Raw genomic sequence first — 6,202 nt, forward strand, 5'->3', positions numbered from 1 at the left:
GCTTCCTAGACTGGAGCCTGGAGCCGGCCCTGACCTAGGGTTCCCACGGTGGCTTAGACACTATCAGGGAAGATCAATTCTGAGGATTCTGAGCTTTGTACCCTCCTTATCTTCGAGAAATTAGACAGGAAGCCCAGTCGACTTATGTCCTGTTGCATGTTATCGTATCAACCGACAGCACTGCACACAGGAAAACACCATCGTCTCAGCATGCCCTGCTCTCCTTCCTTCTGCCCCACCACTTTTCCCAGCCCCATCAGCATTTACTTTGATGAGTACCTATGGGGGAAACTGACCACAGTGAAGAGGGCCTAGCATCACTTCACACAATCACAGAAATGGGGAGTTGAAGGGACCGCAGGAGGTCAAACAATCCATCCCCCTGCGATGAGGCAGGACCAAGTGCACCTAGACCATCCCTGGCAGGTGTTTGTCCAACCTGTTCTTAAACCCCCCCAATAACAGGGATGCCACAGCCTCCGTAGTAACCTGTTCCTGTGCTAAACCATCCTTAGAGTTAGAAAGTTTATCCCAATATCTAAATAAATCTCCCTTTCTGCTAACTAAGCCAATTTCTTCTTGTCCTACCCTTGGTGGACATGGGCACCAACTGATCACACTCCTCTTTATAACAACCTTTTGCATATTTGCAGATTGTTATCATGTCCTCCCTCAGCTGTCTCTTCACTGGACAAAACATGCCCAATTCTTTCAACCTTTCCTCACAGGTCATGTTTTCTAAACCTCTGATCATTTCTGTTGCTCTCCTCTGGACTTTCTACAATTTGTCCTCATCCTTCCTGAAGCGCAGCACCCAAACCTGGACATGGTTCTCCCACACTGAGTAGAGAACAGTCACCTCCCATCTCTGACCCACCCCACTCCTGGTCAAGGTGATCCCGGTGCAGTGGGAGCCGGAGATTGCCGCCAGCATGGCCATGAACATGGCCCATCAGCCCTAGTGGGCATAGAGCCTGGAGACCAAGGAGCCCTACTCTAGCCTCCGGGCCCTGAAGCTGGTTCTTTTATTATATTTTTTTAATTTGGGGTATGTGTTTAAATTGAGTCTCTATTAAAGTGTCTTTAAAAAGTTTCCATGCAGCTTGTAGAGATTTCACTTTCGGCACTGTACCTTTTAATTTCTCCTTAACTAACTTCCTCATTTTTGTGCAGTTCCCCTTTCTGAAATTAAATGTTCCCGTGGTGGTCTGCTGTAGCATTCCCCCCACCCAGGGATGTTAAATGTAATTATATTACGGTCACTATTACCAGCAGTTCATCTATATTCACCTCTTGGACAAGATCCTGTGCTCCACTTAGGACTAAATCAAGAATTGCTTCTCCTCTTGTGGGTTCCAGGACTAGCTGCTCCAAGAAACAGTCATTTAAGGTGGCAAGAAACTTTATCTCTGGCTCCCGCTGTAGGTGACATGTACCCAGTCAATAATGGACTAGTTGAAATCCCTCATTATTATTGAGTTTTTTAGTGCTATAGCCTCTCTAACCTCCATGAGCATTTCACAGTCCCTATCACCATCCTGGTGAGGTGATCAGTAGTATATCCCTACTGCTATATTATTATTATTATTATTATTATTATTCGAGCATGGAATTACTATCCATAGAGACTCCATCATACAGTTTGGTTCATTTAAGATTTTTACTTCATTTGACTCAATGCTTTCTAGTGCCACTCCCCTACCAGCATGATCCGTTCTGTCCTTCCGATATATTTTGTACCCTGGTATTACTGTGTCCCATGGATTATCCTCAATCCACCAAGTTTCTATGATGCCTATTATATCCATAGCCTCATTTAATGCAACACACTCTAGTTCACCTATGTCATTATTTAGACGTCTAGCATTGGTATATGAGCACTGTAAAAACTTGTCACTTTTTACCTCTCTGCCATTACATGATGTAACTGAATGGGATCATTTTCATTTGACTGTTTCTCATCAGATTCTACCTGTAATTTATCACCTTCCATCCTCACATGTCGGCTTTCCATCAGCCCTTAGTTTAAAAACTGCTCTATGACCTCTTTCATTTTAAGTGCCAGCAATCTGGTTCCATTTTGGATAAGGTGGAGCCCATCCTTCCTGTAGACCCCTTTCCCAAAAGGTTCCTCAGTTCCGAATAAATTTAACCCCCTCCTCCCTACACCATAATCTCATCAGTGCATTGAGACCCTGCAGTTCTGCCTGTCTAACTGGCCATTCGCCTGGAACTGGAAGCATTTCAAAAAATGCTACCATGGAGGTCTTAGATTTCGATCTCTAACCTGGCAGCCTAAATTTGGCCTCCCATCGTTCCCTATGTCACTGGTAGCTACATGTATCATGACCACCATCTCCTCTCCAGCACTACATATATGTCTGTCTAGCTGTCTTGAGAGATCCGCAACCTTCGAACCAGACAAGCAAGTCACCATGCGGTTCTCCCGGTCATCGCAAACCCAGCTATCTCTGTTTCTAATGATTGAATCCCCCTTACTATTACCTGTCTCTTATCAATAACTGGAGTTCCCTCCCCTGGAGAGGTATCCTCAGTGTGAGAGTGCTCTTGTTGCCAGGAAGGCTAATGGCATTTTGGGCTGTATAAGTTGGGGCATTGCCAGCAGATCGAGGGACGTGATCATTCCCCTCTATTCGACATTGGTGAGGCCTCATCTGGAGTACTGTGTCCAGTTTTGGGCCCCACACTACAAGAAGGATGTGGAAAAATTGGAAAGAATCCAGCGGAGGGCAACAAAAATAGTTGGGGGCTGAGGGAACTGGGATTGTTTAGTTTGCAGAAGAGAAGAATGAGGGGGGATTTGATAGCTGCTTTCAACTACCTGAAAGGGGGTTCGAAAGAAGATGGATCTAGACTGTTCTCAGTTGTAGCAGATGACAGAACAATGAGTAATGGTCTCAAATTGCAGTGGGGGAGGTTTAGGTTGGATATTAGGAAAAACTGTTTCACTAGGAGGGTGGTGAAGCACTGGAATGGGTTACCTAGGGAGGTGGTGAAATCTCCTTCCTTAGAGGATTTTAAGGTCTGGCTTGACAAAGCCCTGGCTGGGATGATTTAGTTGGGGATTGGTCCTGCTTTGAGCAGGGGGTTGGACTGGATACCTCCTGAGGTCCCTTCCAACCCTGATAGTCTATGATTCTATGGTCCCAACTATGGGATTGTTTCCCTCTCTTCCGGTTTCATGTTCTCCTTCTTTGAGACTTTCATCCTCCTCAATAAGACAGAGGCTATTGGAGCGTGGGTGGGTCTGTTCTACCAGGTCCCTGGAACCCTCCAGAAGCCTAAGGACCCCACTAAATGGACGGCTGCATACAAACGGCTTAGATGCTTGTCAGACCCGAGTGAGTATTTTCCCATGGTCAATCTATATGTCTCATCCTATTGCTTTGTTTCCATCCCCCAGTTGCTCAGAAGCCGACTAGAGCATTTATCCAGGTTTGAAACGGTTGGTAAATTTCAGGCTGAAATGTAATTAACCAGCTGTGGCCCCCATTCTCTGCTGTGCCCCACCTGGGAATGGGGCCCTCAGGGAACCTCATTGGCAGATACTACACCAGCCTTGTTGGGGGCTGGAGGAGCCTGGGGCGCGGGGGCTGATTTAAACCTCAATGGCTGATAATGGTCCCTACAGTCCGTCCCTGCCCTGCCTCCTATGCTGGAACTGGAGGGGAGGCTGGCTCAGGGGCCAGATACGCTAGCTCCACCCTCCTGGGGCCTCCCCTCCCTCGGGGACATGCAGTCAGTGTCCGTACAAAGGGAGCTGAGTGGGTCAGAGGCTCAGACCGTCAGGGCATATTGCAAATATCATGGTTGCTATTCCCTGTTCACTCTCACTGGCTGTAACAGGAACTGTGCACGGAAACCTTATCGATGGAGGCCAGGCTGCACAAACGTCACTGGGTGATTGAACTCTGGGTGCTTTTCTGCCAGTGTCTCCTCCAGCAGAGAAGAGCCTGTGCAGCTGCTGGATCAAGCATTGTCCATCAACAGCTGTTCTTCTCCCCCTCCCCCACTGCAACGTCCAGCGAAACATGAAAAACACTGAGGAAATGAAACACACAAAAGAAAGGAAATAAAAAGTTCAGCCAGCGACCAGCACATGCCCTCAACGTCTCCACTCCAGGCAGGCTGCACTGTCACCCTCGCTACTGCCCCACACACTGCAAGCTTAGCGCTGCCCCCCAGGAACACCAGCCTTTCCTCAGCCGCGTGCGCTCAGCCCTTCGCCAAGTGACTCTGCCAACAGCACCAGCTACTGCCCCAAACAGCCACAGCCACTAGAGGTGGGGAAGAACTGAGCTGGGGAGGGGAGCAGAGTTCAGGTCGCAGGTCGCAGTCTGTGGCGTATGGGGATGTGTAACTCAGCCAGGGGTAAGCAGGGAGCCTCGCTAGCTCTTGGTGTCTGGGCTTTGCCTCCCACCTTGGCTTGGTAGTCTGGTTCCGGCAGCCTCCGCACTGAGTCTGAGCTCAGTTTCCTTAGTGTAGACATAGGGTCATTTCTGACAAGCTTCCTCATTCTCGATAAATGCCCCATTTCTAATCCCTGGGCTAGTTTTGGGCACGACTCCACCACAGAGCAGGTGGCAGTTCATAATATAAGGCCAGACCCTTAGTTGGTGTAAATGGGGATGTGGACGCCTTTGGACCAATGCCGATTTGCACCGTTGGGGATCTGGGAATATCTGTAGTTCTACACTGGTAACTTGTGTTTGTGAAACTAACCCTTAAGGGCGCCTGCTCAGAACAGCTTTGCCGACGCTCATTCAGGCAGGGACAGCTGAGTTTACACTTGTCTTCAGGAAGGCACTCCAATGAGGAAGCTTTGAGAATGAAGTCTTGGTTGGCAGGACAATATAATGGGGCCCCAGTTAATGACCCCAGCACACATGCCATGATAGACTCTGCTGGCCAGTGGCAACCAGGAGAGCAAAGAAATGCCTTTAGCCAGAGGGAATGTGTTGTTCTAAAGTAGGCAGAGGAGGAAATAAGTCAGGTGAACCACACGCCAATGCTCACCACAATCCAGACAGGACAGAGCGAACCACCGGGAAACATCTGAGAAAAGGGAAGTCACTGAGCAGAAACTGACTTTATATGGGCAAAACCCACATGTGTGTGCAGTGTTTTTTCTCAGTGGAATGTTGAAAGGTCTATTTGGTGGAAGCATGTGTGTGACACTGATTGGACCAGAGCTGTTCCTCTAGGAGGGGGCCACAAGAAAAGGGGACCTGGGAAGACCCACACGAGTTATCATAGGAGGAGCTTGAGTGTATTTCTTTGCCTCTTTTCACCTTGAGCTTACGGACAACTGGATGGAAGGCCTGGAGAGCTCCAAGTCCTGAGGAGTCACTCTCTAGAGGAACCTGCCGTATGGGACCATCGACAAGGACCATCTGTCTGGAATCAGGGCTTACAGCAGAGCCAGTCTCCAGGTAACCTAACGAGCGCAGCTGGCCTGTACCAAGCTGCCTGATTGGTGGGAAGGGCCAGCAGACAGGCTCTTAAGCCCAGAAGTAGCAGTTCAGTAGCTGCTCAAAGCTTTTGCCCACAGCTATGATAGCTACGGCCTTGGTCCAGCCCAGCTCCTGCCTGGCCTCTCTCCAGGTAACCTGGTTCTGACCCTCAGCTCCGATTCCTCATCTCCAACTTGGGGTCCGACCCCCAGTTCTGACCCTGGGTTCCGACTCCTGGCTCCTGCCCCTGGCTCTGACCCACAACTCCAGTTCTTGGCTGCCAGGTCCTGCTCTGACCACTAGACCTGACCGCCCACATCCCGCTCTCTGACACCGTCAAGCATGGATAGTCATTAGCCGCCTCTGTCATCTTCTTCCTGTGTTAACCCTGTTACCACGGCACCACCTAGACCAGGACTGATGTTCTGTCTGCGTCTCCAAGACGACAGCTGCAGACAAGAGCTATGATCACAGCTGAGACTTGGACAGCACCATCTCACGCATAGGGAGCCACACTGTGATCTGGATGAAGATCTGAACAAGTCATGCCAAACAAATATAATTTCCTGCTTTGATTGGGTACCCAGTTTAGTGGATGAGGGGAAGAGGTGGACATGATGTATCTTGAATTTAGGAAGTCTTTCGACACAGTCCCACATGACATTTTCCTACTCAAACTAAGAAAATATGGACTAGATGTAACTACCACAAGGAGGGTGCGAAGTTGG

Source organism: Chrysemys picta, chromosome 22, assembly GCF_011386835.1.
Source record: "Chrysemys picta bellii isolate R12L10 chromosome 22, ASM1138683v2, whole genome shotgun sequence".
NCBI lineage: Eukaryota > Metazoa > Chordata > Testudines > Emydidae > Chrysemys > Chrysemys picta.